This window comes from Colobus angolensis, unplaced genomic scaffold, assembly GCF_000951035.1.
Source record: "Colobus angolensis palliatus isolate OR3802 unplaced genomic scaffold, Cang.pa_1.0 Scaffold44, whole genome shotgun sequence".
NCBI classification, from domain to species: domain Eukaryota; kingdom Metazoa; phylum Chordata; class Mammalia; order Primates; family Cercopithecidae; genus Colobus; species Colobus angolensis.
Window position 1 is genome coordinate 7,332,623 of NW_012117821.1, and position 8,765 is coordinate 7,341,387.

Sequence of the window (8,765 nt, forward strand, 5' to 3'; positions counted from 1 at the left end):
AAGGTCCTTAAAAAGCTCTCACATCGAGGGCTCAGGCTAGCGTAAACAGGCTTTCTCCAGCTCAGTGGAGCAGTGAGCAGCCGACTCTGAGATTAGCTGGCTTCTCCGTGGCCATCCTGTAGATGGGATTTCTAAAGCTCAAAGAATTCTGTGTTTAAACGATCACAATAGGCTGCTGCTATCAGATTTTAGAAATAAATGCAGCTTACCATGAACCTGCTCCACTGAGAAAAGCCAGGCAGATCGATTTTTAGAGATCAATTTTTACAGTGCTGGCAACTTGGTGGTGTGGGATGCTCCTGGGTGGAGAGGGTTTGCTGCTGGGAAGGACATGGGTGTATGTGTGACTGCAGGGGTCGTGTCCAGGGAAGCCGGAGTCACCCCAGCTGCTGGGCTCCTCTGCCTCTCTGCAGCAGAATGTCTGTCCTCTGTTGATTGATTGGAGAGGAATAGCAGAACATTTCTCCTGCCCCTCAAAATGAGCTTGTTTCCCTGAGCCTCAGAAATCCTCAGCTTCAAACATGGGGAAACAGGCCAGAGCATTGCCCGGCTGCTGAATTAAACTGTGTTCTGGTGCCTGAGCTCAGGGGTTTTCAGAGAATGAATAAGAGACTGTCCAGTGACTGGTGGGTCCCTGGGGGCCAGCTGCCTTCTCATCCTGGGAGGTGGCCCTTCCCAAGCCCATCAGGGCATGTGAGCAGACTGAAGGGGCCACTGCAGCCCCTGGCCCTTGGTACCCAGCTTTTTCTGGCTAAGAGTATGCAGCAGAGACCGAGGCATAGCCAGCTTCAAAAGCGGTCTGGCATGAAAGTCATTAAAGCCAGCCATGAAAAGGTGCCCCGGAGTTGCTGTGGACAGACCTGTAAGGACTTGCAAAACAAAAGAAAGTGAGGGGTTTTTTTTAAACCGCAGAGCTAGCTGCTCTCTGCAACCTCCTCCACTGGCTTCTCTGGCTCACCCAAGCTCCTCTCCTACTTTGAACAGAGACAACACAGAATTATAAGGAATCAGAAATCCCCCTTCTACCAGGCTGCAAATGTGGCTCTAGCACTTGAAAATTGTTTTTTCTTCCGAATACTTCATCAGGGACAAGTTATCTGAGGGGCAAAATGCCTGCTTGGAGGTCTGCAGTTTTGGAACACTGCACTATGGAACTTTGACTCTGGCGGTGGAGGGTCTGTAAAATATTTTTGTTCTTTTACCACCAACTTAGGGGACTGTTTTAAAGAGCCCTCCCAAGGCCTCTGCTAGCAGGCAGAAGCCACTCCTCTGATAACGGCCTCTGTAAATGTTCCGATTTGCTCCTCAGCTGCAGAGACACAGAGACACTGCAGATGTCACACGCTTTCATCTTCCCTTTGAGCCCTTTTGAACCCTCCTGGGGCTCTGGGGTAGATGAGAGAAGCCTGAAAAAGGCAGAGTTTGAAAGGTCCCATTTAAAAACAAAATGCTTTTTAAAGCCCTCTTGCCTCTTCCCTGCCCACTCCTGCCCCCTGACCAGAAGACAGAATTTGAAGCTGGAAAGGGGAGACCCCTTTTCTCCTCCTCCCGTCCCCAGTGAATCTTAGCGAGACTTTTGCCCTGCACACAATTGCATCTGAATGTGCGGGGGAGAGGGCTGGAGGCCGGAGGGCAGGCGAGGCCTGGGGGTGTGCTCCTGATATGTGCTCAAGCCAGTTGTGGGAAAAACTGGAGCCCTCCCCTCCTCCTGACCTACCCCGTGTGGCTGCTTTTGGCTGGATTCCCTGCACCCAGTGCAACACACCCTTTCCCCTTCACTCTCCCTTGGTTACTATGGAAACAAGGGTGTCATTGATGTGGGCTGAGCTGGGGAACATGTCGGTGCACAGCTGAAAGTCAGCGATTATGCCGGCGGTTAGAAATGTGCCAGGGTTAAAGGAGTCTGCAGCTCCCACGGCTGCTGGGAGGACACGGTCCTGCCCCCTTCCTTCCTCCCTCCCTCCGTCTCCACTTCTCTCTCCTGGCTTTTGACAAATTTCTTTATTCCCCTCTGGACTAAAGTAGTGGCTATTTTTGTGCCACTCTGCGCCCCACCCTCACTGTTGGCCGCTCCTTTTCCGGCCTGGCCTGGAGGGTGACACCATGTCACCCCCACCAGGACTCGTCTCTCCATTCCCGTCAGAGTTTGCTTTGATTTCCCTTTCCTTTCCTTCTCGGGGACCAGTTCTTACTTCCTTTTATTTTTAGCTCTGCACTCCATGTGGTTTCAGGGTCCAGTCTGATCCATCAAAAGGTTCTTTTTTTATAATCCCTTTTGAAAATGATAATCAAAGGAAGAGACGTGGTGTTTGGTCATGTGGAAAACTCAATGTATAATTTAGACGTCTGTCAAAAATCCGACAAATAAAATTTAGCTGGAACGAAGGCAGCCTGGAATGTGTTGTGTTCTTTGCCGAAACTCAGAGAGGGCCTGAAATGTGTTTGTCCTTTCAGGGGTTTGCTTTCTTCAAGAGGTTTTTTCCAGAAGGATATATGTATAAAATAGGATACCAACAATAGCAGTAATAGCCCTTCATTAAGCCCCTCCTACGTGCCGAGCACTTTAGATACATCATGGTAAGCATTAGTCCCCTTTGTAGCGGAGGAAATTGAGGCATTTGCCCCAGTTCAGGAGCTTGCCTGAAATCACAAAGCCTTTCAGTGCAGGTGGGGCTGGGAGCCTGGGTCTGAATGCTCAGCAAGCTGCCGCCTCTGGAGAATAAAAACAGTCAATGGCAGGGCCGGATCACGCCTGTAATCCCAGCACTTTCAGAGGCTAAGGTAGGTAGATCTCCTGAAGTCAGGAGTTCAAGACCAGCCTGACCAACATGGTGAAACCCTGTCTACTAAAAATACAAAATTAGCCGGGCGTGGTGGCTTGCATCTGTAATCCCAGCTGCTTGGGAGGCTGAGGCAGAAGAATTGTTTGAACCCAGGAGTCGGAGGTTGCAGTGAGCTGAGGTCGCACCATTGCACTCCAGCTTGGGCAACAAGAGCAAAACTCCATCGCAAAAAAAAAAATCTGTCAGTGGCTCATTTCCCAGCAGCCTCAGCCCCTAGCCTCTGAGTGCTCCTTCTGCCCAGCCTCCTCCCCTCAGCCTCTGACAAGCACTGCTCCCCTGGGTTCCCTGCCCCAGGTGTTGCATGTCCTCTGCTCACACAGCACAACCATAGACTGGGTTTCATCCTTGGCCAGGTCCAGCCCGACAGACACGAAAAAGGGAGAAGAAATAATTAGCAAAGTTAGGGCCTTCAGGGAGACTTGCAGTTACATAGTACCTAATACTGGAGCTTCCATTTACAGAGGCTTCCGAGAGGGAACAGACCTGCCCAGTGTTACATGGAAGGTGCAGAGTTGGCAGCTGTCCCAGGCTCTGCCCTCTGGAGCAGAAGAGCTCATTGTCCCTTCAGCAGGCTAGAGACACAGCAGCACAGCTGGTCCCACAGGGCCTCACCATTTGTGCGTGTGTGTATGTTTTGTGTTTTTGAGAGAGATTTCACTCTGTCACCCAGGCTGGAGTGCAGTGGCACAGTCACAACTCACTGCAGCCTCAACCTCCTGGGTTCAAGCCATCCTCCCAACCCAGCCTCCCAAGTAGCTGGGACTAGAGGCATGTACCACCATGTCTAGCTAATTTTTTTTTTTTTTTTTTTAGACAGAGTCTCACTCTGTCGCCCAGCCTGCAGTGCAGTGGCACAATCTCAGCTCACTGCAAGCTCCGCCTCCCGGGTTCATGCCATTCTCCCACCTCAGCCTCACTAGTAGCTGGGACTACAGACGCCCGCCACCACACCGGCTAACTTTTGGGGTTTTTTTGTATTTTTACTAGAGATGGAGTTTCACCATGTTAGCCAGGATCGTCTCGATCTCCTGACCTCGTGATCTGCCTGCCTCGGCCTCCCAAAGTGCTGGGATTACAGGCGTGGGCCACCGCGCCCAGCCTTTAAAGAGCAAGCTGTGGGCAGAACTCGCTGGTAGCTGGAAGCAGGAGAAAGAAGAATTAGGGTTGCCAGATACATTACAGAACATTCAGTTAAACTTGAATTTCAGATAAACAATGAATAATTTTTAATTCAAGTATATCCCATGCAATATTTGGGACATCAGTATAACACTCAAAAAATGCTTTATCTTAAATTAAAATTTAACTGGTCATCCTAGCTTTTTGGTTTTCTTTTGATAAATCTGGCAAAACCCTTCCCAGCACCCCCTGCCCAAAAAAGGGACAGTGCAGTATAATTAAAAAGTGTAGCTGGGCACGTGGCTTATGCCTGTAATCCTAGCATTTTGATGTTGACTAGGCCAGCATAGGGAGATTTAAAAGAGATGTCATGTAAACAAAGTGCCTAGATCTAGGACAATACCTAGCACATAGAAGGAACATTCCATGCCTCAGTTTCTTTTTCTTTTCTGTTTTTTTGGAGATGGAGTTTCGCTCTTCTGCCCAAGCTGGAGTTCAGTGGCACAATCTCAGCTCACTGCAACCTCCACCTCCCAGGTTCAAGCGATTCTCCTGCCTCAGCCTCCCGAATAGCTGGGATTATTGGCATGTACCACCATCCCCAGCTAATTTTTGTATTTTTAGTAGAGATGGAGTTTCACTATGTTGACTAGGCTGGTCTTGAACTCCTGACCTCAGGTGATCCACGCGCATTGGCCTCCCAAAGTGCTGGGATTATAAAGCGTGAGCCACAGTGCCTGGCCCTCAGTTTCTTATCTTCAAAATTAGGCAATAATTATGTTGTGCAGTTGTCAAGAGAATGAGATGAGATATCCGTACAGTGAGTAATAGGTGCTAAATCAGTGGTAGTAAATATAACAGCTGGCAGAAAGTCTGGAGTCCAGACCTTCCCAAGCCCCCAAGACCTCTGCCTCCCACCTTCCCTCCCATGTGGCTCTGTGACTTTCAAGGCCAGCAGCCCCCTCCCTTCAGGACTCCCAGGGCCACCCCAACCACACCTCCTGCTATTAGATTTGTAAGTGGGAAAGGCTCTTATCAGAGGCTCCTGATTGGCTCCAGGTGCAAACACAGTTTAGCGCTCAGTCAAGCTGCATCTCAGGGCCTCTGTCCCTGTCTCCCCCTCATCCCCCTTAATTGCAATCTGTTCTGTAATTTCCTTTTCCAACACTGCAGAACACAGAGAAGCTGCAGCCACCAAGAGCAGGGGCAGGAAGGAAAGAAAAAGAGCCCTGGCTCCCTGCAGTCATTCTGCTGGTCCAGCACTGGTGTGTGTGTGTGTGTGTGTGTGTGTGTGTGTGTGTGTGTGTGTCCAGAACCAGCCACACACAGGCGTGGAAGTGCAGCAAACAACCAGGCCCCCGCAGTGTCAGACCAGCGGAAAAGAGTTAAGGAGGTAGCCACTTGCACCAGGTACTTCACAGTTATTTAATCCTCGCAAAGACACTGTTAACTGTAGATATTGTCATTCACAGTATGGGGATGGGGCTCATAGAATTCAAATCACTCACCCATGATCCCACAGGAAGAACTGGGCAGTCAGGATTTGAACCCAGGCTTGTTTCACTGCTGGGTCCCAAATTCATACCACAATACCTGTTTGCTTTTGGCTCGTAATGCTCTGCTGTCAGAAAAGGAGCTAAGGAATCCTGCGCGGAGCGGTTTCTTCTCCAGAGCGAATAGCAGTGTCCCAGGGACAAAAAGCCTTTGCTAAAGAAATGAAATATTAATGACAGAACTACAGAGAGCAAGCTGCGTCCAGGAGGGGGCAGGGAGAATTTGCTTGGATACCTGAAACTGAGAGGTACAGGGTTATAGGCGGAATCCCATTCAGCTAAGCCAACTGCTTCTCCTTTGAGTCATTAGTGGGTCTCATCCTTTGATTAGCCCTACCGGATAGCCGTTTACTGTCCCTAGTTCCCAGATGGACGAAACCACGGCTCACAAAGGTTAAGTCACTTGCCCAGAGTCACACAGCTAGGAAATGGCTTGACTGCGATTCCTGCCAGCACACTTGCTGAAAGCCCATTTTATTCCATCATGCCACCCCAGGGAGGTAGGCAAGAGGTGGCCCTCACTCTTTGCCACTCACCCTGTTTTCAGGATCCAGAAGACCCTGCCCTGGGGTCCCAGAGTCAGCTGCTGCTCTGGATGCCACCAGTAGAGGGGGAAGGAAGTGCCCAGCCCCACCCTTACAACCAAGAAAAGGGCCTGGGGAGGCTGTTGCAGTTGGGGCTCTGGCCTGGGATCAGCTGCCTCCACTCCCACCCAGGGCTCAGAAGCCCCTGTGCCAGCCCCCTGGAGGTGCAGCCCTAGGAGCCCCCTCAGACCGCTGGAGCAGGAGGAGAAAGAGCTGACCATAGGAGACACGGGCTCTGTCCACAGGCAGGCCCTCTTGGCCATATTCCTAACACTAGAGAGGCCTGTCACCCAGACCACCACTGACCCATGTGGGAGATGATGCCCCACACCAGAGTACAAGGCGTGGCACCAGCTGCAGACCCCTCAGCCAGTTCCCTTGGGTAGGGCACAAGCTGTATAGCTACATTTGGCCCTGCCTGTGACACCGCCAGACCCCTCCCTGGGCCTGCATTTCAGCACTCTCCCCGAGCCCAGGCCCAGGCCCACCTGGAGCACCTGCTCCCAGGTTGGAGCCCAGCATTCTCCTTCCCTAGCCCTCCTTGCTGCCAGGACATCAGAATCCTGCAGAATGATGCTGGTCCACCAACCTCAGCCCCCTTGGATTCCCTTTGGAGGCACAGAGCAAACCTGGTCTAGGGCTGTCACATAGGAATGGGGCTTCCCTTGAGCCTCCAGAGGACAGTGCCAAAGCCATTTTCTTGCTGGAATGCTACAGATGGCTTCTAGGAAGAAGGGGATAAGAAGCTTTGGTTTGTAAACAACAGCCCATCCTGGACCAAGGAATCCAATCCAGTCCAACTCTCCCCTCACTCTCCCCAGCTCCTATGGGGATGCAGCCTGGATTTCCTCCTCACTCATGCCCCAGGCCCCTTTCCCACCCTGAGACCTCCAGATCTGGCATAGCAGCAGGTTGGGAGAAGAGAAAGCGGGAGGAAGGGGCATTCAGGGGCTGAGATGCTGATCCAGGCAGTGGGGGAGGCATCTGCACAGCTGCAGGCAGCCCCCCTACCCCCAGTCTGTGAATGGGTACATCACCCTCTCCCACCCGCCTGCCACTGCTCCTGAAACAGTTGGTCCTAATGAACACTAAGCAAGCAGGGCAGCTGTGAGCATGATCCATATGCATGGGAGGTGTATATTTATCCTCACATCCCGCCCCACCCTGCAGCTGCTGCCATCCCCTATGCCAGGAGGGTGAGTGGGCACCAGGGCCCAGCCTGCTCCCGGGCTCCCAGGCCCTCACTTCTCCCAGCCCTCCCTCCCCAACCCACGCCCACAGCCTTCACTTGACCCATTTTGGAGGCAGAAGTTTGTATGTGTGTTTGAGAGAAAGAGAGTGCACACATCATTTCCCCAGTTGGTGCTTTGATTTCCTCTGAAGCATCTTGATTGCGGATGTACAATGGCATCTTGCTGCCAGTGCTCCCTCAGCAGCTTCTGGCTCCACGCCGCCTCCTCCCTGGAGCCGGGATTTTCTGCTGACTCGGGGGCCCATGGCTAGCTAGCAGGGAAGGGGAAGGTTTAATCCAGGCTTCCATCCCTTAGCTGAGCAGCAGGACCTGGACACCCAGCCATCCGCCTTCCCGCTCCTTAGACTGGGTTGAGGGTGCACCCTGAACCCCACCTGTCTCTACCTTGGCCCTCCCACTGCCTCCCAGCCTGGTCTGGACTCCCCTGCCTGCTCCTCCTTCGAGGTGTTAGTGCCATTATTAAAATGCAGTCCCCTGCTCAGATGCCTTCAGAGGCCCTGCTGCTGTGGATCCCTCAAGCCAAACCATTTACTCGGTTATTCAAGGCCCTGCTGATCTGACCCCAAACCTTTTTAATGGACTTATCAGCCATGGACTCCACACAGCCTTTGTGCCCAGATCTCTCCTCACTACTCCCCCAAGCATAATCCCTACAATTTCATTTTCCCACCTGTGTTCACAGCGACCTCCTCCCTGGGATGTCTGCCCCCTCTTTTGAGTTTTCCCTTCCTTTAGGGCATGCTTCAAGTCCTACCTCCCTAAGAGGACAGCCGGGTACCCTCTAACCCTCTCCCTGTGAAACTCTTCATCCAGCAAATATCTCTTGAGCAGAAGCAAAACCCCTCCCATGGCCTGAGCCCTGTCCCCTCACTGCCTGTCTGACCTCATCACTCGCTGCTCTCTCCCACCTCCAACTCTTTCCAGCTGCCCTCGCCCCCTGACTGTTCCTGAAACAACATTTTCTGCCTGAGGCCTTTGTGCTGGTTCTCTCTGCCAGAAACACTCTTGCTCCAAGTATCCCCCAGGTCTTGCCCCCAACATTCTTGAGGTTTCCCATCTCCTCAGCCAGACTTTGCCCAGTCCTCCCTATAAACACTTCCACACCCCCTCCACTCCTGGCATCCCCTGTGTCCCCACCTGCTTTGCCTTCCTGGACTGTACTTATCACCAACTCATGGTGACTTGTTATTTTTGTTTGTCTGTTTGTTTTTTGAGATGGAGTTTCACATACCTAGCACACAGAAGGAATATTCCATGCCTCAGTTTCTTTTTCTTTTCTGTTTTTTTGGAGACGGAGTTTTGCTCTTCCGCCCAAACTGGAGTTCAGTGGCATGATCTCGGCTCACTGCAACCTCCGCCTCCCAGGTTCAAGCAATTCTCCTGCCTCAGCCTCCCAGGTAGTTGGGACTACAGG